Here is a 27,839-nt window from a genome sequence, read left to right as displayed (position 1 = left end):
TTCCTCTGTCCTCTCCCCCCAACCTCGCACAACAGAAATGTGATCAAGGTCTCCCTCATCTGATGAGTCTTCCATCAGTTCGTCCTCCACTTCTTCCTGGGCTCCTGCACCTTCCTCACTAGTTTGGCTGCTACCATGCGCCCTGGTAAAATCATCTCCCCCACCCTCACATGCCTGCCGCCCTGGTGCTGCCGACCGTCTGGACCTTGCAGATGTTAGCCCTTCCGCATACAACTCCTCCTCCTCTACTTCCTCCACCTCCTCTTGTGCCACCACCTGACTCCGAATTCTGTTTAACATGTGCTCCAGCATGTAAATCACCGGAATAGTCATGCTGATAATGGCATCGTCAGCACTAAACATCTTCGTCGCCATTTCAAAACTGTGCAGAAGGGTGCATAGGTCCCTGATCTGAGACCACTCCTCCAGCGTGATTTGCCCCACCTCTGAATCTCGTTGGCCCAGGCTATACGTCAGAACGTATTGCACCAGGGCTTGTCGGTGCTGCCACAGTCGCTGCAACATGTGCAGAGTTGAATTCCACCGGGTAGGCACATCGCATTTTAGCCGGTGAAGTGGCAGGCCCAACGACTTCTGTAGAGATGTAAGTCGCTGAGCTGCGGGATGCGAACGGCGGAAGTGAGCACACAGCGACCGTGCCCTCTGCAGAAGGCCATCTAGTCTGGGATAGTGGGCTAAAAATTGCTGGACAACCAGGTTCAACACGTGAGCCATACAAGGCACGTGTGTGACATTGCCCCGGCGAAGGGCCGCACCCAGGTTTGCAGCATTGTCACACACGGCCTTCCCTGGTTTCAGGTCCAGTGGAGACAACCATTCATGAAATTGGTTCTCCAGAGCTGACCACAACTCCTCAGCTGTGTGACTCACATTTCCCAGACATTTCAATGTAAAAACCGCCTGATGACGTTGAGCCCTACTGCCAGCATAGTAAGGAGGTGTGCAGGATCCCTTCTGCGCAGTTAGAAAGCTTGTGGCATGACCAGACAGGCTTTGGGTGCAGGTGGAAGACCGAGAGGAGGTTGAGGAGGCAGAAGCAGTGGAGGAAAAATGACATAAAGAGGATTGACGCACAACTCGTGGGGACAGCAAGACTTGGACAGCAGCCCCTTGTCCTGCTGTCACCATAGTTACCCAGTGCCCAGTCAGCGACATGTAACGCCCCTGTCCATGCCTACTCGTCCAAGTGTCTGTGGTGAAATGCACCCTGTCACACACAGAGTTTCTCAAAGAAGCGGTGATGTTGTGTGCGACATGCTGGTGGAGCGCAGGCACACCTTTCTTTGAGAAGTAGTGCCGACTGGGCATCTGGTACTGGGGCACTGCGACGGACATAAGGTCTCGAAAATCCTCTGTGTCCACCAGGCGGAAAGGCAGCATTTCTGTAGCCAAGAGCTTGCAGATGGTGAAATTCAACCTCTTAGCTTTCTCATGGCTAGGAGGAAATGGTCTTTTACTTGTCCACATCTGAGGGACCGAGGGCTGGCTATTGTGCTTAGACGGGGTTGATAAGGGTGTCCCCGGCAAACTGCCGGTCTGTGAGGAAGATGCAGGCGGACATGTTAGGTTGCCTTGATCCAAAGGTGGTGCTATCGATGTCGGACAGCGCTCAAGACCAGCTGGTGTTACCACCTCCAAAGAAAATGATGACCTGCCAATCACGCTGGCTGTTGCGGGTAAAGAGGTGGCAGGTCTGCGCCCCAAAACAGGTGTGACTGCTGTCCCCCCAGTCACAGAGGATGAAGAGGCCGCGGATGCACAAGATATGGCAGACGGTGGTTGGCCCGGCCGGCTAGACCGCATTGTAGCACACTGAGCTTCCCACTGCAACTTATGCTTCATGTCCATGTGCCGGTTCATGCATGAAGTACTCAAACTATGTATTTTTTGGCCTCTACTTAGCTTTTGCTGACAGATGTTACAGATAACACGAGTTGGGTCATCTTTATCGATCTGAAAAAATGCCCAGGCTATGCAAGGCTTAGCACCCATGCGACCTGAAGAGCCACCACGACTTGTGGTGAGAGGCAGAGTTGTGTTTGAGGATGCAGTTGTTGACGTGCTTCCAGTACTACGTCTCTGTCCAGGAAGGCGCAACCTGACCTCGTCGTCACTAGCATCTTCCTCCACCTCCTCTGCTGACCTCATCTCTTGGCTGACTGTGGGTTGACAGTAAGTGGGATCTCCGACCTCATCATCATCACCCTGTGCGTTATCACACCCGTCGTCCTCAGAGCCAACCTGTTCCTGCCCTGACAAAAAACTAAAGTTGTCGCTCCAATCAGGTATTTGAGTCTTATCATCGTCTTCCTCATTGTCTCCACCAACAGGAGTTACAGTTTGGGAATGAGGGTCTACATTATGGTCAGAACCTTCTGCGTCTGGTCCTGGATCCGACTCATAAAGATTCTGGGCATCAGTGCAGATCATTTCCTCGTCTGGATTCACAGAAGCGCTGGAGTCGACCTCTGATTCCCAGGCTATAGTATGAGTAAACAGCTCTGCAGACTCAACTATCTGTTCTACCTCATACTCAGACGGGCAGCTGGAGATTTGGGAGCTGTGAGGAAGCAAGTGCGATTTGGGTGACACCTTTGAGGACTGGAGTATTTGTGATGTTGAAGTTGATGTGGAGGAGAGCCCACTTAAAGGAGCACTTGATATCCGTTGAAGCACCTACTGTTTTTGTGCCTCATCTGGAATTTGTAGCGATTGGCGTGGCCGTAAGAAAGGGATCTTATCACATTGTCCGCTAAAAGAAGTAGACATTTTAGTTTGGCTGGAAGATGGTCTTTCTTCTGCACCTACCCCACGGACACAACCTTTTTTCCCCTTCCCAACACGCCTATTCCCCTTTCCACCAGCAGCAGGCCTTTTTCCACTCATTTTGGTGGTTAACTAATTCACAACTCTGGAGTTGTTTGCACAAAAAAACAATGGATGGTAACCGAGCAGAGCTGAGTGGCCAAACTGTGGTATTAGGCCAAAACTATTGGCTGGGTTAGATGCAGAAAAAAATTATTTTTAATTTGCAACCTGATGGAGGTCAGTATAGATGGACTAATAGACCAAGTCCCACACACCGCTAGAAGCCCAAATATTTTTTCAGAGCTAGATGCAGAAAAAAATTATATTCAATTTGCAACCTGCTGGAGGTCAGTATAGAAGGACTAATAGAACAAGTCCCACACTCTGCTAGAAGCCCAAATATTTTTTCAGAGCTAAATGAAGAAAAAAATTATTTTTAATTTGCAACCTGATGGAGGTCAGTATAGATGGACTAATAGACCAAGTCCCACACACTGCTAGAAGCCCAAATATTTTTTCAGAGCTAGATGCAGAAAAAAATTATATTCAGTTTGCAACCTGATGGAGGTCAGTATAGATGGACTAATAGAATGATGCTATGCCCAAAAGATTTTACTTCACTAGGTGCAGTAAAAAAATTGGTATTCTATACACAGGTGGTATATCTTGCAACACAGATAGGCTACTCCACTGACTAACACACTCTGCAATAGGCCAAAAAGGATTAGCTTTGCTAGATTCAGCCAAATGCTGTGAAAAAAACTTGCACAGCACTGGCACAGACCTGCCTGGCAAAAACTGATAGGAACTGATGTAACCTAGTCCTGAAAAGGACTCCAATTACAATTAGTCTTTACTCCCACAATCTATCTATTTAAGAGCACAGACCTGCCTGATAAAAGTCGTAGGAAATGCTGTAACCTAGTCCTTAAAAGGACTGCAATCACAACTATTCCCTACTCCCAAGCTATCTGTATATTTGTGCGAAAATTGGCTTGAAATTAACAAGGTATAGCGCACACAGCAACAGCGGTGCCGTCTAACACGCAGCTGCAGCAGTGAGAAAATGGTGGCGACGGGGAAAATGGCTTGGTCTTATAGGGCAAGGACATGTGACATACACTGCCAATCACACATGCCCTTGCTTGTGTGAAAAAAAGCACTTCGCTCCGTGTGTGCGCTGCTGATAGGCTGACAGATTGCACCTCCCCACTGCAAATGCGGGAAAGAGAAAAAAAAATGGAGATCTTCATTGTTCCTGCAGAGATCCATCCCCTGCCCCTCCCCCCGCCACGCTGTACACTCAAACTGCGTATTAACATTAATTTTCATCATTACTGAGAAAAAATCCAGTTATGATTTTGGTGCACGAACAGTTATCGAACATAACCTCGAACAGCCGAATTTTTCTCAAATTGTTCATGTTCGCCGACCGGCTCGAACACCGCCCAAAACAGCTCGAATTTGAGATTGGCGAACAGTTCGAGTAGAACAACGCTCATCTCTAGTCATCAGCCAAGATTGGGGGATGAAGATAATGAGGAAGACGAGGAGGGAGATGACTTCTTTTTCTGTGGTATCGATGGGAACCCTCATGCTACCGAGGGTACTCCCAACCCCAGCTTTATGTCTATCCAGCATGGGTGGGCTGGAGAGGAGGAGGAGGAGAGTCAGTGTGAGGCCACGATGGGTATTGTTCCTCCTTCTGGTGACACAGAACATTTGAGTCTTTGCAGCTTGGCACACATGGCACAATTCATGTCTAACTGTCTGTCCCAAGACCCTCACGTGATCAACATTTTGAACAGCAACCTATACTGGTTGGCCACCTTTCTGGACCCACGGTACAAGGACAAATTTCCTTCGCTACTGTTGCAGTCACCAAGGGGCTTTACAATTGAATACTTCAAGAGGGCTGTTGTCGACAATTTGATGACAAGATCAACCTCAGACACCGCTGTTAGCAGAGGTACCTGCTCTTTGCAACAGCAGTCATTCATGGGGAGAGACACGCCCAGCATGTCCAAAAGAGGTGGGGGGAAGATGTCCACAAACTGGGCCATCTTCAGTAAACCTTCTCATCAGCAAGGGCTTTGGTGGTCCGGTAACCATGTCAAGGAGAGAGAAATTGAACAGCATGGTCAACGAGTATGTAAGTGACCATACCTTCTTCCTTACTGATGCTTCTGTTCTGTTTAATTACTGGGTATCCAAGCTTTATAGTTGGACAGAGCTCTCCTTATATACCTTGGAGGTGCTGGCCTGCAGTGCTGCTAGTGTGATGTCAGAGCATGTTTTCAGTGCCGCTGGGGCAATCATCACCGATACACGGACACGGCTGACTACAGAGAATGTAGACAGGCTGACTCTGATAAAATTCAACAAGGACTGGATTTCACCACAGTTCTTAAGCCCTCCAGAAGACATGATCCAAAGCTAAAGTCACGCAAAATGTTCTTTTATGCTACAGGTGTTCACGTCCATCCCTTTCCATACCAAAACAATTTCCTTAATCTTACACGAGTACCCTACTCCTGCTTCTGTCACATGTTCCTCATGGTCAAAACCCTAGAAACACTGTTCCATTAATTTATATTTCCCATCAGAGGCACTTGTGATGGGACCTCCTTACTTCATCAACCATCAGACAGCCCCTTGGGCTAATGTTTTGAGGCACCATGCCTATGCCTGCACATTGTGCAGTGGCAGTGGAACAACAAGTAAAGTTGTACAACTTTTATAATTGAGAAGCCCTACTACTGATGATGATGGGTGGTTTCTTCCTGTGTTAACCATCACACAACCCCTAGGGCAGTTAGCTATCCTTACGCCACTTACACACTGAGCTGTCAGAAGATTGCCTCGATCATCACTCGCTCCTACATCACTTATGATAGCTCAGTGCGTACATGGCATACGAGTCACGGTCTGCCTTCAATAAATAACAGTACTTCACACAGTGTTTGTACACTCGTGCAGCCCCTGACCAGGTGCCCCCATGTTATATACATTTACACCATGCGTTTTTGAAACATTTACACATTACGGCTGCACACATACTCTGCCTTTTTTTTTATTTATGCATATTTTTCTGCACTGTCCACTGAGACAGTGAAGAAAGATATTTTGTTGTTAAAAAAAGTTTCCCTGATGTTATTTATTGACTTCTCTATTCGATGTGAAGAAGATACAAGTGAGCCCTATTTTTTTTAAATTTTCACAAAAATTTGACGTGGGCTTCGACATATTTTTGTATGCCAGGTACAGCAGACAGGTACGGGCTGCCCCAGACCCCCAGCTGCTTAAATGTACATGGCTGAAAACAAAAATATCGGGAAGCCCTTTTTTTGAATTATGAATTTCATGAAATAATTTTAAAAAATTTGACGTGGGGCTTCGTCCTATTTTTGTGTCCAGCCTGGTACAACTAGGCAGCTGGGGGCTGGAATCCGCAGCGCAGGGTGGCCCAAGCTTTCTGCCCCCCCTCCCCCGCTGCGAATTGAAGTCCACAGCCACCCCAGAAAATGGCGCGTTCATAGAAGCGCCATTTTTTGGCGCTGTACCCAACTCATCCAGGACCCTGGTGCTGTGGCTCACTGGGTAATAAAGGGGTTAGGGCCAGCTTTGTATTATCAGCTGGTTCTAAGCCCGAAATTCATGGGGTCACGTCAATATTAGACATGACCGCCATGAAAATAAAGCAAAAAAACACTTGAAGACTCCATCTTTATTAAAAAAAATTATCTTTTGTCCGACGTAGTCCAGTGGAGTCTTCTTTTTTAGCTCAGCTACATCTCTGGTAGAGAATCTCTACCAGAGATGTAGCTGAGTTTTGCGGCCGTGGGAAAGTTGATGTGAGTTCATGCAGTCAAGCATGAACTCACATGAACCCTCTGAGGGCACTGCGGCTACCTCAAATGAACAGCTGATCAACATCAGCTGATACCTCAGCTGTTCATTTGAAATAACCAGCGGGAAAGCTGGCAGTGAAAAGACTTCCCCGCCGGCTTTCCCATTTGGTGCTGCGCTCCCTGCTCCCTGATGTTAGGACCGGGTGGGGAGCGAAGCACCAGAGAGCGGGGAGCGTACATTTTTTGTTGGAAAAATGAGAAATCGCTGGTCAAATTTTAACCCTTATATCTCCCTAATAAAAAAAAAAATTGGTTCCAAAATTGTGCTGATGTAAAGTAGACATGTGGGAAATGTTATTTATCAACTATTTTGTGTGACATATCTCTCTGATTTGAGGGCATAAAAATTCAAATTTTTAAAATTGCAAAATTTTTGATAAATTTCAGTTTTTTCACAAATAAACGCAAGTGATATCAAAGAAATTTTACCACAATCATGAAGTACAATATATCACGAAAAAACAATCTCAGAATCAGGGGGATCCGTTGAAGCGTTCCAGAGTAATTACCTCATAAAGTGACAGTGGTCAGAATTGCAAAAATTGGCCTGGTCATTAACATGCAAACCACCTTGGGTTGTAAAGGGGTTAATGCTGCACCTGCAAGTACTGTAATGCTATATCACAATGTCCTTGCTCCATTAGAAAATCTCCATACACTATTTCCGGGTACAATGTGCCGAACTTGGCGTCACCGGGTCTTATATAGACCCAATGATGCTATGCGGCCAGCCAATCACAGTAATGCCAGTAGTCAACATGGCTATAGCATTACCATGATTGGCAGGCAATCCCAGCATGTTTAGTGGCTGAAAATCAACAGCAGAAGATGCGGGCTGAGTAATCGAGCATGGCGCTCGAGTAACCGATTGAGTAGTGAGTTTTTCACTCAAGCACCAAGTTGTTCCATCAAGTACCGAGCAGTGCCGAGCACACTCACCCATCTCTAGGTATATGCTGAAGGCCAGTCATGCTCACTATGAAAGGGGCATATGCTGAATGCCAGCCATGCTCATGGGGATGCTAGCCTAAAATGCTCTCCATTGTCTCACCTCCTCTCTCTCATATTTTAGCTATACTTTACAATGTATAATGTATAATAATAATGTATATATGTATAATTAGCATACAGAAATGAGTAGCTTTTTGCCAGTGGTGTGTCACGTGTCCGCAACATTGGATGAATATGGATTATGATAGCCCTACAGACATGAACGTACCCTAACTCGACTACATTTCTGTTGATAACACTTGCAAAAATGGTTCACTGTTTCTTATAATAAAGTAATATATTTATTTTTTAAATATGTTGATTATGAGGAACTGAAGATTGTAAAAATTTTGATTTAAAACAAGACCTCTATTTCCAAACATATTTGCTAAACACACACTTGTTCGGTTGGCAGTATATATCCATAAAATTATTGAAATATGCACTGTTAAGTAACAAATATGTTTAGCTTTTATTTTGCATTTTTGTTAATAAGATTTAAGAACACTCATAAAAATATTTGTATAAAATTACCACAAAAAAATCATTCTTTTAAAATTATTTTAAACTATAGGAATTGTTTTTTACAAGTATTTTAAAGCACCAAACAACTGCTTTGGAAGGAGACCTTTGGCATAGGACTAGCATATAATATGTTTTACAATTTAACACCTTAACGACTCATGTCCATCATAAATAATCTCCCTCAGCTTGTGAGCCCGCATCTTTCCCCAGCAGATAATGGCTGAAGTATTCAGCTATCATCTGTCTCTAACAGCTGCAGGTGAAGCTAAGCTCTGACCATTGCAGTTAACCTGTTAAATACTGCTGTCAACCTGTGATAGCGGCAATAACAGCGTGCCGACAGGGGGATCGTCGTTCTATCCCCTCATTGGCACTCCCGCTGCCTGATCATGGGACACCGAAGTGTTTCCATGAAAGCAAGGGTTCTGCTAAAGACCCCTGTGTCTGTCATCACGGTACTCCTGTGAAAGTCAACCTGCTGTTGGGTGTTCATAGGAGCCTGTGATTTCTGATATATACAGTAGAAGAGACTCACAAATACTGTGAAAAGTAAATAAAAATGTTTTAAAAAATATGAAAAGCAAAAAAATCTAAAAGTTAAAGCCACCATCCTTTTCCCCAATTAAAAATTAAGAAATAAAATAAAATACACATACTTGGTGTTGCTGCATTCGTAAAAATCCGATATATCAAAATATAAAACAAATTAATCCGATCCGTAAAAGGCGTAACGTGAAAATAAAAAGCATGAATTTCTGTTTTTCAACAGCTACAGCAGAACAAAATATAATAATGGGTGATCAAAACATCATATCTACCCCAAAATTATATCAATAACAACTTTGGCTTGGGGTGCAAAAAACAAGCCCTCATACAGCTCCATATCCCGAAAATTGAAAACATGGCAGCTTTTGGAAAGTGGCAACACAAGCAATTTTTTTTTTTTTACGTATTTCTGAATTTTTCTTTCACCAATTAAATAAAACAAAAAGTATACATATTTGGTATCTGTATAATCATATTGACCTGAAGAATCATACAGCCTGGTTAATTTTAGCAAAAAATAAATGCTGTAAATAAAAAAAAACAATTGTAGAATTACACTTTTTTACTATTTCGCCACACTTTGTAATTTTTTCCTAATTTCCAGTATATTATAAGATAAAATGAATGCTGTCATTCGAAAATCCACCTCGTACTTAAAAAAAAAAACAAGCTCATACGGCTATATCGATGGAAAAATAAAAAAGATATGGCTCTTGTAATAAGGGGAGGAAAAAAAAACGAAAAAATTGAATATCACTCGCTCCTTAAAGAGGTTTTCTCAAGAACAAAAGTTCATTTTAATCAATAGATCTTGAAATAATAATAAGTTCCACAATTCCACAATTGGATGTGTTAAATAAAATGTTTCTGTGCTGAGATAATCTTATAAATGTGCCCCTGCTGTGTACTGTGTAATGGCTGTGTCTGACCGTGCAGGAACATGGTCTGATCATACCACAGCTCCTGGGCAGGGGGGACGCAAAAGAGTATACAGATATTACAGCAGGGGATTACAACTGATTATTTGTGACATAAAGCATTTCCCTGCACGTTTTTAAACAATGTATTACTTCAAAGAAAGAATCATTTGTGATCCCACGCTGTAATGTTTATATACTTCCCCCTCCCCAATTGCCCAGGAGATGTGGTATGATCAGACCATGTTCCTGCACGGTCAGACACGGCCATTACACAGTACACAGCAGGGACACATTTATAAGATTATCTCAGCACAGGAACATTTTATTTAAACACATACAATTGTACAACTTATTATTATTCCAAGATCTGTTGATTAAAATGAACTTTTGTTCATGGGAAAACCCCTTAAAGGGATTATAACACCAGTTAATGGCAGATGCATTCAAACATATGTTTCTACACAACAATAAACAACAATATATGCTTACTTCACTCTGCAAAAAAGAAACTATATTTAACCATGCACCAGCTTTAAAAAAAAATAAGTACAAAGGTAGCAGGGCAACCTAAAGACATTTCCAAATATTAACTTTAATGACTCCACAGGCTTTGGTGAATTTACCAAAATAAGCTGAACTGAAACACTACTGCTTCAGTTTTGCCTCTCCACCAAAACCTGTAATCTTTGTTGATAGACTGCAGTGGTGTTTTCAGACTACATGTTATCTTTGAGGTCAGCAGTTTTGTATTGAGTACATCAGCATCAGTGCTAAGTAGAGATGAGCAAACCTTTCAAGGTTCGGTTCGATTTGGATTGGTGAACGCCGAAAAGTTCACTGAACATATCCGAACCCCATTGATTTCAATGGGAGACAATCAAAAGCACAGACAACACCTTCAGGGGGGCCCAAAAGCTGCCAAAACTGCTCAAATATGGGGCAGACACCAGGAAATGTGGCATCAATTGATCCAGAGTACAAATTGTATAATTATTATTAATATTATTTAGTGTTATAGCGCCATTTATTCCATGGCGCTTTACATGTGAAAAGGGGTATACATAGCAAACAACACATACAATATTCTTGAACGAAAACAAGTCATTGTCTGGTACAGGAGGAGAGAGGACCCTGCCCGCGAGGGCTCACAATCTACAAGGGATGGGTGAGGATACAGTAGGTGAGGGTAGATATGGTTGTGCAGCAGTATGGTGGAGCAAGGGTTATTGCAGGTTGTGCATTTATAGGAAGAGGTAGGTCTTCTGGTTCATTTTCAAAGTTTCCATGGTAGGCGAGAGTCTGATGCGTTGGACTAAAGAGTTCCAGAGATGGGGGGCATGTACGGTAGAAATCTTGTGTGCGATTATGGGAAGAGGAGATAAGAGGGGAGTAGAGAAGTAGATCATGTGAGGATCGGAGGTTGCGTGCAGGTAAGTACCGGGAGACTAGATCACAGATGTATGGAGGAGGCAGATTGTGGATGGTTTTGTATGCCAAAGTAAGGGTTTCGTACTGGAGTCAGTAACACTGAGTCACTTTTCACAGCCAGGCTGTGAGACGGGATAGTCAAGGAGTCCGAAGTGAAAGCCAGGAGGGTACGTCATAAACAGAGGGAAGAGGCAAAGGCATAGTCAGGTAACGTTCTGTAGATCAGAATACCAGGAGGAAAGCAGATCAGAGCAGAAGGGGTTAAACAGACAGATGGTCAGAAGAAGGTCCAAGGTCAGGCAACAGAAGATCAATAAACATAACTCAAGGCACAGATAACAAACTACACACAAGCTGAATGTATGTCTGGCAGAGATCTGGGGGAAACTGCTCAGTTAACTAGCCAGGCATTCAACTGGGATAATGAACACCTGAAGATAGCCAGTGCCTCCCAGTCTCAGATTGGACAGCAGAGCTGTAAATCACCACACTGACAGCTATTGCACGCCCCTGTACCAGATTGGAAGGTCGAGCTGTCAATCACAGTACTGACAACTCCAGCACACCCCTGTACAAGATTGGACAGTTGAGCTGTCAGTAACTGCATCCCAGACACAGTGAGGGGTGGACCCGTGGCAGAGTCTCTGGGCAATGGGGAGCCAGTGAAGGGATTGACAAAAGGGAGAAGCCGGGAAATAGCGGGGGGACAGGTGGATTAGTCGGGCAGCAGAGTTTAGGATAGATTGGAGGGGTGCGAGAGTGTTAGAAGGGAGTCTAAAGGCTAGCAAAAAAGACGCAAGGCAAGAGGAGTCGTGTATACCCAAGAAAATTTATCAAATGTCAAAAAATTTTATTAGAACAATAAATTCATATGAACACAGACAGGAAATTTAAAAACATTTAAAACATTAATATACAAACATACATCGGTGCTTGTGATTCATGTGTCATTATAAAATACATGAACATTTGGGGCAGATAAATAAATAGCCCAATATATTGCTGTAACAGATAACTGAATCAAACAAAATACCCCTAGGGACTGTTGCTTCAAAACAGATGAAGATAGATTATTTATGTTCAAATGCAATCAGTCATGCAACTAGGGAAGGATAAAGAGAGGGATATATTGTTACCTGCACCGCTGAAGACTCGCTGTGCTATGCTGCAGACCCCCAGCTGTCATGACAACCCATTGGTGCTCAACGATCACATGACAGGGTTGCTAATGGGCGGGATTTTTGATGTGCTTCCAGACAACACATTTTAAATCCCGCTGTAAGTATTTGACAGTGGTTCTAAACTGGTTTATAGCAGCTGGTGGAGATCCAATCCACCTGCAGCTGTAAGAGGCACTTAATGGTTGACGTAAATGTATGTCAAAGGTAGTGAAATGCTTAAACTTTTTTTTCTGTGCATTCTATTTATTTATGTATTTTTTTACGACCTCATTAAATTTAGGAATTGCAATTCTTTAGCAATTCTTTTGCATACATTTGTTTTAGCAGCATGCAATTAATTGAAAAGAAGCACTTTTCTGCTGTAATCATGATTAGTACATTTAAAGTTTATAGAAGCACATGAACTAAACTTAAATTATAATCACAAAAGGTAATTCTTTACTATAAGAGCAGTGAGACTCTGGAACTCTCTGTTACATGAAGTTGTAATGGTTGATTTAATACAAAAGATCAAGGAGGACCTGGGTGCCTTTCTTGAAAAATATAATGTTTTCCCTGAAAATAAGATCTACCTTGAAAATAAGCCCTATCATGATTTTTCAGGCTTTTTGGAGTATGCTTAAAGTATCAGTCCTACTCCAAAAATAAGCCCTGGTTGTGGTTCAATAAGAAAGTGTCAAGGCAGCTAAAAAAGTTAAAGAACAGGACTCTTCATCAAATAAAGCTGAGACACTCAAAAGAAAGCAGACACCCCCAAAATATCGTACTCCCCAGTCCCCAAACAATTAGAAATGACAAGTGCCGATGGTGGATGGGTTCTCACAAAGAGATCTGTGTTACTGTCAGGTCCCTCACCATTCCGGCTGCATTGCACTGCAGCTCTCATACACAGAATGGATACCAGCATCACTCCGCTCCTGAGCGTGAGCGTTCTTTCTGCTTCTGGTCACGAGGGGGAGCCAACCATTGTCAGGGGAACGTGACAGTAATGCAGGTTTGTGTGTGAGAGCGCATCCACTTGCTAACTGTTATGACTGTGTAGCAACTCACTCAGGAATAGAGGTAACTGTTAGAACCCTCCTGTTTATTTTCTCCATCTTGTGTTTTGCGGTCACGTGACCGCCTGCCTTTATATTCCAGCTCCACCCTTCTGGCTGTGCTGGACTTCAGTGTTTGACTGTTCTCTAGCCAGGTGCTTCGGTGCCTATCTCTGTCAGTTCGCTTGGTCCTTCTGGGACCTCTAGTACTTTTTTGTCTGTTTGGTTTTTTTCTTGTGTTCTGCAACAACTTCTCTGTTTAGGATGTGTCACATTTTTGTTCCAGTCTTTAGTTCTTTTAGGGACCTCTCCCCTTATGCTAATGCTATAGGTCTTCGTTCAGACTAGCCGAGGACTAAGGCGGGTCTGCTCGCTAGGAACAGGCAGCCCGCTACATTGTAGGGATTCAGCTTAGTCTTACTGTAGGGACAGCTTTCCCCTATCTTTCCTTAGAACTTGTTGCAGATCATAACAGTAAGTCCAGCCCAAAAAAAAAAAAAAAACTAAAGGAAAGAAATTCGGGGATCAGTGTGGCTTCCATCCAAGTTTTGGCTCAATGCTTGCAGGGATTGTCTCTGGAGGTTGGCGAGCTCCAGCAACACGTGAGTAGCTGTTCTGGAGCGCATTTTGTGGAACCCAAGGTAGGACTGCCTGATGTTTTTTATGGTAAACAGCAAGATTTTTTTCGGCTATGGGTCTATTATATGAAGATCCTGATCGAATCTCATCTGATGAGGCAGAACTCAGGCGTTTGAATCAGGGGTCAGGTGATGTTGAAAATTATTGCACACACTTTAGAAGATGGGCTTCAGAAGTCAAATGGAATGATCCTGCTCTGAAATGTCTATTTCTTGCTGGTCTGAGTGAAAGTGTTAAGGATTTGCTAATTGCATTCCCCGCACCTGAGACTCTGCAGGATGCCATGCAATTAGCTGTTCGTGTGGACAGGAGGCTGAGATTTAGGCAGAATGAGGTAAAGACTCCTGTAAAGCCAGGTCCTAGTCCCCAGTTAATCTGCTCTGATGGCGAAGAACTGATGGAGGTTTGGGCGAACTCGCTCTCCTCTCAGGAAAAAATCCGGAGGTTCACCGAGGGATTGTGTCTTTATTGTAGTAAATCTGACAATTTGATTAAGAATTATGAGCTTCGCTTAAGTAAAGAAAAAAAAGAGGTCATGTACGCCCGTACAGCTTGTTTACGCTCTGCAGGAGTATTTCTTTTAGGGAGTATTACTTTGCAGGAAAATTTGATTGAATTTCAGGTATTTGTGGATTGTGGTTCAACACTTAATGTGATTGATAAAGGGTTTTTGGAAAAACTTAAATTGAGATCCAAACCTTTGTCATCACCTATTTCTGTGATTGCAATTGATAACACTCCCTGGAAATGTATTACTCACAAGGTTGCTGCATTTCCCCTCACTATCAATGGAGTTGGACTTGGTTGTATTAGATAATTTACCCTCTCCGATCGTTCTAGGCTTGCCTTGGTTAAAACTGCACAATCCTTTACTGGACTGGTCTACTAATGTGATTAAGTCTTGGAGTCCGAAGTGCTATGACAAACGTTGTAATGGTCGCATTGCAGCTGTGGAAAAAGGGGAATTACCAGTACCTATTCAAGATTTTTGGAGGGTTTTTCCGGAGGAGGAGTCGCAAGTTTTACCTCCTCATAGGGATTATGATTGCGCCATTGAGTTTGTTCCGGGAGCTACTCTTCCCAAGAGTCGCTTGTTTAATTTGACTATCCCTGAAAGAAATGCCTTGGAGGAGTACATACAGACTAGCCTGGCTGCCGGTCACATTAGAACTTCTAAGTCGCCTGTGGCAGTTGGATTTTTCTTTGTTAAAAAAAAGGACAGGGGTCTACGTCCATGTCTGGATTTTCGTGAAATTAATAAGATTACCGTACACAATTCCTACCCATTGCCGTTAATTCCTGACTTGTTTAACCAGTTGGTGGGGGACAAGTGGTTCTCTAAAATTGATCTCCAGGGGACATACAATTTGTTACGAGTGAAGGAGGGTGATGAATGGAAAACTGCTTTTAACACTCCGGTAGGTCATTTTGAGAATCTGGTGATGCCTTTCGGTCTTACCAATGCACCTGCATTTTTTCAGAACCTTATTAATGACATCCTGAGACCTTTGATTGGTAAGAATGTGGTTGTGTATTTGGATGACATTTTGATTTATTCACCAGATCTAGAGTCCCATTGGCAGAGTGAACGTGAAGTTTTGCAGTTATTGAGTGATAATTCACTCTTTGCTAAGCTGGAGAAGTGTGAGTTCGCTTTGCAGAAAAATTAGTTTTTTGGGCTACATTGTCTCCAGCGAGGGCTTTGAGATGGACCCGGTGAAGGTTAAGGCTGTGCAGGAATGGCCTAGGCCTATTGGTTTGAAATCTATACAGAGATTTTTGGTTTTTGCCAATTATTACAGGAAATTCATTAAGAATTTTTCTGCAATTGTTAAGTCTCTAACCGATCTCACCAGGAATGGTGCGAATACGGTCCAGTGGACTACTAAGGCCATTGAAGCGTTTAAGTATCTCAAAGAGAGGTTCTGTTCTGCCCCTATCCTTATGCAGTCTGATGAGACCAAGCCTTTTTTGGTCAAGGTCGATGCTTCATCGGTGGGGGTCGGAGCAGTTTTGTCTCAGGAGAACAGGGATGGAGTACATCCTTGTGCCTTCTTTTCGAAAAAACCGAACTGAATTATGATGTTGGAAATCGGGAGTTGCTGGCTATTAAACTCGCGTTTGAACATTGCCGTAATTTTTTGGAAGGCGCCAGATTTCCCATTCAGGTGTTCACAGATCATAAGAATTTGATCTATCTGGATGCTGCCAAGGGCTTGAATGCCTGTCAAGCTAAGTGGGCACTTTTTTTTTCTCGGTTTCATTTTTCTGTTACCTATATCCCTGGTACTAAGAATGTTAAAGCCGATGCTTTATCTCGCAGCTTCTCTCCTGCGGTCAGTGCCGAGGAGGAGGAGAGCATTTTACGGAAAGGAGTTGTGGTGGCGCATTGGACTCCATTTTGGAGAATGGGATTCTGAAAGCTCAAGATGATGCTCCATCTAATACTCCACATTAGAGGTTGTTCGTGCCTAGAACCTTCAAGAGAGATTTGTTTGTGGAGTGTCATGAGTCTCGGTTGGCAGGTCATCCAGGAATTTCTGAGACTAAGAGACTTATCAGTCGCAGTTTTTGGTGGCCTGGATGGCAGAAGGAAGTCATCAAGTGGGTGCGTCAATGTACGGTGTGTGCTAGGTCAAAGGCTTCACATACTACTGCTGCAGGGTTGCTTTGCCCTCTGGAGGTTTCTAGTGCACCTTGGACGCATCTCACAATGGATTTTATTACTGATCTTCCTGTGTCCGAGGGTTTTACTGTCATCTGGGTGGTCGTTGACCGTTTTAGTAAGATGTCATTTGGTTCTCCTTAACAAACGCCTTAACAAACGCTAAGGCGTTCGTTAAGGAGATTTTCAAGCTTCATGGTGTTCCCACGGATATTGTTTCTGATAGAGGACCTCAGTTTGTGGCTCTCTTTTGGTGCTTTTTCTGACAGGTTGGGAGTCCATTTGTCATTTTCGTCTGGGTATCATCCTGAGTCTAATGGACAGACTGAAAGAAAGAACCAGGATGTTGAACAGTTTTTGCGTTGTTTTGTGGCGGACAATCAAGAGGTGTGGTCTGAGTTTCTGCCTCTCGCAGAATTTGCTCTTAACAATCATACATCCTCCTCTGCTGGGTGTTCTCCTTTTTTTTGTTGTACTGGGAGACATCCATCTTTTGGTTCGTTCTCCAAATTGGGGTCGGCGGTGCCAGAGGAGGAGAATATTTCCGGTGATTTGGAGAGAATTTGGACTAATGTACATTGCAACCTTCAAGAGGCTAACAAGAAGTCCAAGAAGTATTTTGACAGGAAACGTAAGGAGGTTTTGTTTACTGTGGTGACATGGTTTGGTTGTCCTCAAAGAACCTGTGGTTGAGGATTCCCTCTAAAAAACTGGGTCCTAAGTTTGTGGGTCCATTTAAAGTGCTTCAGGATGTTAACCCGTCTGCGGTTTGGTTGGATGTTCCTACTTCCTGGAAGATTAATCCTTTGTTTCATGTTTCCTTGTTGAAAAAGGCTGATGTATCAGGTAGGGATTCCACTGTCACAGTTCCTCCTGTGGTGGAAGACGGCGAATATGAAATTTCTCGTATCTTGAATTCTAGATGGCATAGAGGGAGATTACAGTATCTTGTCTCCTGGAAAGGTTTCGGTCCCGAAGATAACTCCTGGCTAAAGGCGGATGATGTCTCTGCTCCTATACTTGTTAGAGCTTTCCACAGGAGGTTTCCGGATAGGCCTGGGCCTGGAGGATCCGGAGGATCCTCATAAAAGAGGGGGTAGTGTTAGAACTAGTGTTGAGCCACCCCCGTAGTGTTCGAGTTCGGTTCGGTTCGTCGAACACCCGTGTGTTCGCCGAACTGTTCGTCGAACTGTTCGTCGAACACCTTCGAACACCGTTAAAACCAATGGCAGGCAAACAAAAACACATAGAAACACATAGAAAACACCTTCAAAGGTGTCCAAAAGCTGACAAACTGCTCAGAAGACATAACTAACACATGGAAAAGTGACAAGTACATATAGTCATGCGAAAATAAAAGAGGTGGAGGAGTAAAAGGAGGGGGAGACACAGATATAGGCATGTCATGCCCTTCTAAAATCCAAAAAGTGAGAAGCCGACACGGCCAGTCCGCTCCTGCCCGTGCCACCTCCGTGTCGCCGGGTTTGTGCCAGAGCCGCGGTGAACCCTGACGGCCAGCCCCCCTCTCCCAATACTGGTGCCTGTCCGCTGGTGGGTCGAGCGAGCCCTCCTGTGGTGGAGGCAGCTCTAAGCTTTTTAATTTAAATTGTCTCTCTAATTTGAATGAATACACTTTAAATCCATTTACAAGGATCTATTGGAGGGCAAGTCTCATGCCAGCAGCCGCGGTAATTCCAGCTCCAGTAGCGTCCACTAAAGCTGCTGCAGTTAAAAAGCTTTTATAAGGATCGAGCTCGGCTGTCCACCGCAAGGCATCCTACTGCCAGTCCCAGCCCCTATGCCTTGGGGTGCCTCCTGATGCTCTTCACTAAGTATCCCATGGTCCCGAAGCATTTCCTTTGAAAAAATTAAGTGTCTAAACTACAGGTGGTGTAGCTTGCTTAACAGCCGGGATAATCCGCTGACTAGCAGACACTGCTACTAGGCACAAAGTATTTCCTGGGCTAGATGCAGTTAAAAATTTGTAATTAGATACTCTCGTTGGATGCTGAGAAAGCATTCCATAGAGTCTCCTGGCACGCCATATATGATTGTCTTAAAAAGCTTGGGGTAGGGGTCTAGGGGACCCTTTTATAGCCAAAATCACGGCCCTGTATCGCAATACGTCACCTAGGCTGAAGATAAATGGAACTGTAGCACCCTGAGGGCTCGGTTGCTACAGACGTATTGCACCTCACCCAGAGGTGTGATATCTCACTCTCAGGTAAGGATAGAGTGTGGATCAGGACCCGACACCTGCATGCATTACACCACATTGCCGTGGGGCAGGGCGACCAATATGCCCCTGAGATGGGCACGACAGTCCCTGTCCCTGGCTGGAGTGGGGGGAGGGAACACTGAGGAAGGGGAACCCTGTAGTGCAGGAGCAGGGAGGAAGCAGTTCATGGGTGCATTGAGAAGGGAGTATAAAAGGTGGGCACCATCTTAGTTCAGTGCAGAGAAGTCTGAGCAGAAGTGGCAGGGAGCAGGGGCTCTGCATGAGCTCTGCTCCGGAGGCGGGCCTAGTAACAGAGGCCCAGGCCTGGAAGAGGGAGAAGGAAGGAAGAGGAGCGGAGAAGGCTCCAGGAACGAGGAATGAAGGGATCCCAGGGGTGCGGACGGGCGAGTCGCCACCGCACGCCCGAATCCACCTGCGTGGAGGGGTCAGGGCAAAGGGGGAGACCGGTCCCCGAACTAGTGGAGGCAGGAAACGACCCTCAGCTAGAAACCGGAGGCTCTGACATTTTATGTGGCGCAGCCCCTCGCTACACCCGCTAGCAAGGCACCACATAGGGTCAGGGAAACTGGCTCCAAGTTTACCAAGAGGAGGCCCGAGGCAGCCGGACAGAAGTGTTGGTAAGAAAGGCCAGACAAAGGACACACAAAGGGGGTCCTGTGAAGTGCTCCAAAGTTATCTGGGAGTTGTCTGAGCCCCTCACCTGGTGAGCACAGTACGACGTGGGCAGCCGTTACCTGCAGACGTGGTCTGGATAATAAGAACTGTGAGTAAAGGCCCTGGACTGCATCACTGACTCCGTGTCGTTACTGCTGCTGCCCTGCACCATCACCTCCATCCTCCGCATACACTGCCCTGAGGCTATACTCCTCCCGTGGGGAGTTATGCTACGCTCTGCTGCACCCACAACACCAGCCTCAGCGGTCTGCCCTGTAGCGGCGGTTCACTCTGACCGCAATCCACGGGTGGCGTAGTCGGACATTTAAACATCAAAACCACATAAATAGTTCCACCACTGGTTTGACCGCCCTGAGCCAGGGAACCGGGTCGCCGCCACGAAGACTACAACCACCAGCATCCACCAAAAAGGGTCCGGCTCCGGGTGTCCCAAGGGCCAGGGGGTGCGTCAGAACATTTTCATCACCTTTCACAATCACCAATGGGAGAAGGCAGGGATGTCCTCTGTCCCCTCTCTTATACATCCTAGTGACGGAGCACCTGCTCTCATCAATTCGCCATAACCCCAATATTAGGTGGATTGAGGTGGGAGGCACCGAGTACAAGTGCTCTCTATTTGCTGATGATGTCCTAGTATATATCACTCAATCACATATATCCATCGCTGCTGTTATGGCTGAAATAGATCACTTTGTTACATGGTAAAATTTTAAAATCAATGCAGCGAAGTCTGAGGCCCTCGATGTCTCCCTCCCCAAATCCATTTAGGATTCCATCCAGTCCAACTTTCCCTTTGCCTGGCCCTCACAGGGTATCAAATACTTAGGAATTCCTATTCATAGAGACCTCTCCCATCTATGTTATCTTAATTTTGGGCCCTTTATTGAACAATTCCATACAGACCACGGTTGGCAAGTTAGAACTGTAAGATTCACTACGTGAACCACTGGTGTTTTGTGGAAAAGCACATGTACACTGCGTTCCAAATTATTATGCAAAAAGTGTTTAGGAGTGATAAGGGAAGAATTTGTTTGTTTGTCAGTTAAACTCATTGATGGTGATGTGTGTCAGGGCTCTTTATATCACTGTAAGCAATTGCAGACACCTGTGCTAATTAGTTTGGCAGGTGTGTCCAATGAAAGGCAAGACTACTTAAGAAGGCTCTCTCACATTATTAAGCAGCCTACATTTTCTGCCATAATGGGAAAGAAAAAGGATGTGTCGGCTGCTGAGAAGCAACAAATTGTGGAGTGTTTAGGTCAAGGCATGACTACAATCAACATTGTGCGATGATCAGGATGAAGTGTCTTGGCAATCAAGAAGTATGTAGCTGATTCACAGTACACACGTGTGCGTGCTGATAAGGGCAAATTGAGGACTCTTTCCTACAGGCAATTACGTCAGGTTAAAAGAGCAGCGGCAAGAAAGCCTTGTCATAGCAGCAGACAAGTTTTTGAAGCTGCTGGTGCCTCCAACGTCCCCCGAACAACAAGATGCAGGGTCCTTCAGAGGTTTGCAGCTGTGCATACGCCATCCTGTCGACCTCCTCTATCCACTTCACACAAGCAGAAACGGCTCCAGTGGGCCAAACATTACATGAAGACTGATTTCAAAACTGTTTTGTTCACGGATGAGTGCCGTGCAGCGCTCGATGGTCCAGATGGATGGAGTGGAGGATGGCTGGTTGATGGACACCCCACGCAAACACGGCTACAGCGCCAACAGGGAGGAGGTGGAGTAATGTTTTGGGCTGGAATCATGGGGAGAGAGATTGTCGGCCCCTTTAGGATCCCTGAAGGCGCTAAAGATGAACTCCATAATGTATGTGGATTTTCTCAAACAGCACTTCCTGCCATGGTTCAAGAAGAAGAACCGTGTATTTCACAGCAAGATCATTTTTCTGCATGATAATGCACCATCTCATGCTGCACATAAAACATCTGCATCTCTGGATGATATGGGCATAAAAGGGGACAAACTTATGGTGTGACCCCCATGCTCCCCTGACCTCTACCTCATTCAGAACCTTTGGAGCATCATTAAAAGGAGTGTCTATGATGGCGGGAGGCAGTTCACATCTAAGCAACAGCTCTGGGAGGGTATTCTGTCCTCATGCAAAACAATTGAAGCAGAAACCATCCAAAACCTGACAAATTCAATGGACGAGAGAGTTCAGAAGCTCCTTTCGAACAAGGGGTCCTATGTGAAAATGTAACATCACCTACAATAAAGTTTTGAGTTGAAAACTGTTTGATTTCAGTTTCTAACAACCTGCTAATGCTTATAATTTCAAAAATGACCATTTTTTTTGGTCTTTATTAAAATGAAAAGGTTGATCGAAAAGTTTGGGGGATCTAAGAGTGTGGCAACCCAGTAGTCATGATTACTTCGAATTCTGACAATATGAGGGTCATGCTGCAGGTAGTGCAGCAAGAAGGCACTTATGTGTCTTGCGCATCTCGGAGCCCCAAAATTATTTTCCGGGCTAGATGCAGCTAAAAATTATTTTTAATTTTAAATCTGGTGGAGCTTATTATAGATGGCCTAATAGGATCAGTGCTGCACACTGCTACACAGCCCAAATTATTTTCCAGTCAAGATACAGATAAACATGATTAGTAATTTGAAAGCTTAAAACGGTTGGTAGGGTGATTTTAACCAATCATCAAGCTTTTACTCTCCCCAGGATGACACAGGGGTAGAAAAGTCGTTTCGGATCCATGATTTGTTCATCTTTATGAACGTGAGTCTGTCTACATTATCAGTGGAGAGCCGCGTGCGCTTATCTGTCAGCACACCACCAGCAGCGCTGAACACACGTTCAGACAGAACGCTGGCTGCGGGGCATGACAAGATCTCCAAGGCGTAAGTGGCTAGCTCCGGCCATTTATCCAGATTGGAAGCCCAAAAAGAGCAAGGGTCCAGTGACACAGTCGTGGCTTCAATGTTTACTTGGAGATACTCCTGTACCATCGTCTCTAGGCGTTGACTATGTGTCAGACTTCTTGTCTCCTGTGGCCTTGCAAAGGATGGGCTAAAAAAGTGGTGAAATGATTCCGCAAAATTGATGTTACCAGCAGATACTGTGGTTCTGTTACGGTTTGAGTGCTGAACACTTGACGGTCCCACGGTTGGCAAGTTGGAACTGTGAGATTCACTACGTGCACCACTGGTATTTTGTGGAAAAGCACATGTAAGATTCTGCAACAGTCTCTGCTGATACTCCTGCATGCGTGCATCCCTTTCTATGGCAGGAATAATTTCTGCAAATTTACTTTTGTACCGGGGATCTAACAGTGTGGCAACCCAGTAGTCAGGATTATTTCTAATTCTCACAATTCGAGGGTCATGTTGCAGGTAGTGCAGCAAGAAGGCACTCATGTGTGTTGCGCATCCAGGAGCACCAAGTCCCTGTTGTGTTGGTGGCGAGGTAACAATCATGCTTCCTTCCTCTGTCCTCTCCCCCCAACCTCGCACAACAGAAATGTGATCAAGGTCTCCCTCATCTGATGAGTCTTCCATCAGTTCGTCCTCCACTTCTTCCTGGGCTCCTGCACCTTCCTCACTAGTTTGGCTGCTACCATGCGCCCTGGTAAAACCATCTCCCCCACCCTCACATGCCTGCCGCCTTGGTGCTGCCGACCGTCTGGACCTTGCAGATGTTAGCCCTTCCGCATACAACTCCTCCTCCTCTACTTCCTCCACCTCCTCTTGTGCCACCATCTGACTCCGAATTCTGTTTAACATGTGCTCCAGCATGTAAATCACCGGAATAGTCATGCTGATAATGGCATCGTCAGCACTAAACATCTTCGTCGCCATTTCAAAACTGTGCAGAAGGGTGCATAGGTCCCTGATCTGAGACCACTCCTCCAGCGTGATTTGCCCCACCTCTGAATCTCATTGGCCCAGGCTATACGTCAGAACGTATTGCACCAGGGCTTGTCGGTGCTGCCACAGTCGCTGCAACATGTGCAGAGTTGAATTCCACCGGGTAGGCACATCGCATTTTAGCCGGTGAAGTGGCAGGCCCAACGACTTCTGTAGAGATGTAAGTCGCTGAGCTGCGGGATGCGAACGGTGGAAGTGAGCACACAGCGACCGTGCCCTCTGCAGAAGGCCATCTAGTCTGGGATAGTGGGCTAAAAATTGCTGGACAACCAGGTTCAACACGTGAGCCATACAAGGCACGTGTGTGACATTGCCCCGGCGAAGGGCCGCACCCAGGTTTGCAACATTGTCGCACACGGCCTTCCCTGGTTTCAGGTCCAGTGGAGACAACCATTCATGAAATTGGTTCTCCAGAGCTGACCACAACTCCTCAGCTGTGTGACTCACATTTCCCAGACATTTCAAAGTAAAAACCGCCTGATGACGTTGAGCCCTACTGCCAGCATAGTAAGGAGGTGTGCAGGATCCCTTCTGCGCAGTTAGAAAGCTTGTGGCATGACCAGACAGGCTTTGGGTGCAGGTGGAAGACCGAGAGGAGGTTGAGGAGGCAGAATCAGTGGAGGAACTTTGACATAAAGAGGATTGACGCACAACTCGTGGGGACGGCAAGACTTGGACAGCAGCCCCTTGTCCTGCTGTCACCATAGTTACCCAGTGCCCAGTCAGCGACATGTAACGCCCCTGTCCATGCCTACTCGTCCAAGTGTCTGTGGTGAAATGCACCCTGTCACACACAGAGTTTCTCAAAGAAGCGGTGATGTTGTGTGCGACATGCTGGTGGAGCGCAGGCACACCTTTCTTTGAGAAGTAGTGCCGACTGGGCATCTGGTACTGGGGCACTGCGACGGACATAAGGTCTCGAAAATCCTCTGTGTCCACCAGGCGGAAAGGCAGCATTTCTGTAGCCAAGAGCTTGCAGATGGTGAAATTCAACCTCTTAGCTTTCTCATGGCTAGGAGGAAATGGTCTTTTACTTGTCCACATCTGAGGGACCGAGGGCTGGCTATTGTGCTTAGACGGGGTTGATAAGGGTGTCCCCGGCAATCTGCCGGTCTGTGAGGAAGATGCAGGCGGACATGTTAGGTTGCCTTGATCCAAAGGTGGTGCTATCGATGTCGGACAGCGCTCAACACCAGCTGGTGTTACCACCTCCAAAGAAAATGATGACCTGCCAATCACGCTGGCTGTTGCAGGTAAAGAGGTGGCAGGTCTGCGCCCCAAAACAGGTGTGACTGCTGTCCCCCCAGTCACAGAGGATGAAGAGGCCGCGGATGCACAAGATATGGCAGACGGTGGTTGGCCCGGCCGGCTAGGCCGCATTGTAGCACACTGAGCTTCCCACTGCAACTTATGCTTCATGTCCATGTGCCGGTTCATGCATGAAGTACTCAAACTATGTATTTTTTGGCCTCTACTTAGCTTTTGCTGACAAATGTTACAGATAACACGAGTTGGGTCATCTTTATCGATCTGAAAAAATGCCCAGGCTATGCAAGGCTTAGCACCCATGCGACCTGAAGAGCCACCACGACTTGTGGTGAGAGGCAGAGTTGTGTTTGAGGATGCAGTTGTTGACGTGCTTCCAGTACTACGTCTCTGTCCAGGAAGGCGCAACCTGACCTCGTCGTCACTAGCATCTTCCTCCACCTCCTCTGCTGACCTCATCTCTTGGCTGACTGTAGGTTGACAGTAAGTGGGATCTCCAACCTCATCATCATCACCCTGTGTGTTATCACACCCGTCGTCCTCAGAGCCAACCTGTTCCTGCCCTGACAAAAAACTAAAGTTGTCGCTCCAATCAGGTATTTGAGTCTTATCATCGTCTTCCTCATTGTCTCCACCAACAGGAGTTACAGTTTGGGAATGAGGGTCTACATTATGGTCAGAACCTTCTGCGTCTGGTCCTGGATCCGACTCATAAAGATTCTGGGCATCAGTGCAGATCATTTCCTCGTCTGGATTCACAGAAGCGCTGGAGTCGACCTCTGATTCCCAGGCTATAGTATGAGTAAACAGCTCTGCAGACTCAACCATCTGTTCTACCTCATACTCAGACGGGCAGCTGGAGATTTGGGAGCTGTGAGGAAGCAAGTGCGATTTGGGTGACACCTTTGAGGACTGGAGTATTTGTGATGTTGAAGTTGATGTGTAGGAGAGCCCACTTAAAGGAGCACTTGATATCCGTTGAAGCACCTGCTGTTTTTGTGCCTCATCTGGAATTTGTAGCGATTGGCGTGGCCGTAAGAAAGGGATCTTATCACATTGTCCGCTAAAAGAAGTAGACATTTTAGTTTGGCTGGAAGATGGTCTTTCTTCTGCAGATGTTACTGTTGCTTTAACACCTACCCCACGGACACAACCTTTTTTCCCCTTCCCAACACGCCTATTCCCCTTTCCACCAGCAGCAGGCCTTTTTCCACTCATTTTGGTGGTTAACTAATTCACAACTCTGGAGTTGTTTGCACAAAAAAACAATGGATGGTAACCGAGCAGAGCTGAGTGGCCAAACTGTGGTATTAGGCCAAAACTATTGGCTGGGTTAGATGCAGAAAAAAATTATATTCAATTTGCAACCTGATGGAGGTCAATATAGATGGACTAATACAACAAGTCCCACACACAGCTAGAAGCCCAATATTTTTTCAGAGGTAGATGCAGAAAAAAATATATTCAGTTTGCAACCTGATGGAGGTCAGTATAGATGGACTAATACAACAAGTCCCACACACAGCTAGAAGCCCAAATATTTTTTCAGAGCTAGATGCAGAAAAAAATATATTCAGTTTGCAACCTGATGGAGGTCAGTATAGATGGACTAATACAAGTCCCACACACAGCTAGAAGCCCAAATATTTTTTCAGAGGTACTGTAGATGCAGATAAAAATTATTTTGAATTTGCAACCTGATGGAGGTCAGTATAGATGGACTAATAGAGAAAGTCCGACACACTGCTAGAAGGCCAAATATTTTTTCAGAGCTAGATGCAGAAAAATATTATATTCAGTTTGCAACCTGATGGAGGTCTGTATAGATGGATTAATAGAACAAGACCCACACACAGCTAGAAGCCCAATATTTTTTCAGAGGTAGATGCAGAAAAAAATATATTCAGTTTGCAACCTGATGGAGGTCAGTATAGATGGACTAATACAACAAGTCCCACACACAGCTAGAAGCCCAAATATTTTTTCAGAGGTACTGTAGATGCAGATAAAAATTATTTTGAATTTGCAACCTGATGGAGGTCAGTATAGATGGACTAATAGAGAAAGTCCGACACACTGCTAGAAGGCCAAATATTTTTTCAGAGGTACTGTAGATGCAAATATAAATTATTTTTAATTTGCAACCTGATGGAGGTCAGTATAGATGGACTAATAGAGAAAGTCCGACACACTACTAGAAGGCCAAATATTTTTTCAGAGCTAGATGCAGAAAAAAATTATATTCAGTTTGCAACCTGATATAGGTCAGTATATATGGACTAATACAACAAGTCCCACACACAGCTAGAAGCCCAATATTTTTTCAGAGGTAGATGCAGAAAAAAATATATTCAGTTTGCAACCTGATGGAGGTCAGTATAGATGGACTAATACAACAAGTCCCACACACAGCTAGAAGCCCAATATTTTTTCAGAGGTAGATGCAGAAAAAAATATATTCAGTTGCAACCTGATGGAGGTCAGTATAGATGGACTAATACAACAAGTCCCACACACAGCTAGAAGCCCAATATTTTTTCAGAGGTAGATGCAGAAAAAAATATATTCAGTTGCAACCTGATGGAGGTCAGTATAGATGGACTAATACAACAAGTCCCACACACAGCTAGAAGCCCAAATATTTTTTCAGAGGTACTGTAGATGCAGATAAAAATTATTTTGAATTTGCAACCTGATGGAGGTCAGTATAGATGGACTAATAGAGAAAGTCCGACACACTGCTAGAAGGCCAAATATTTTTTCAGAGCTAGATGCAGAAAAAAATTAGATTCAGTTTGCAACCTGATGGAGGTCAGTATAGATGGACTAATAGAATGATGCTATGCCCAAAAGATTTTACTTCACTAGGTGCAGTAAAAAAATTGGTATTCTATACACAGGTGGTATATCTTGCAACACAGATAGGCTACTCCACTGACTAACACACTCTGCAATAGGCCAAAAAGGATTAGCTTTGCTAGATTCAGCCAAATGCTGTGAAAAAAACTTGCACAGCACTGGCACAGACCTGCCTGGCAAAAACTGATAGGAACTGATGTAACCTAGTCCTGAAAAGGACTCCAATTACAATTAGTCT

The sequence above is a fragment of the Phyllobates terribilis genome, unplaced genomic scaffold (genome assembly GCF_046119375.1).
Source record: "Phyllobates terribilis strain yellow unplaced genomic scaffold, ASM4611937v1 Scaffold_1__5_contigs__length_1240528914, whole genome shotgun sequence".
NCBI classification, from domain to species: domain Eukaryota; kingdom Metazoa; phylum Chordata; class Amphibia; order Anura; family Dendrobatidae; genus Phyllobates; species Phyllobates terribilis.
Note: the sequence above shows the minus strand (reverse complement) of the source record.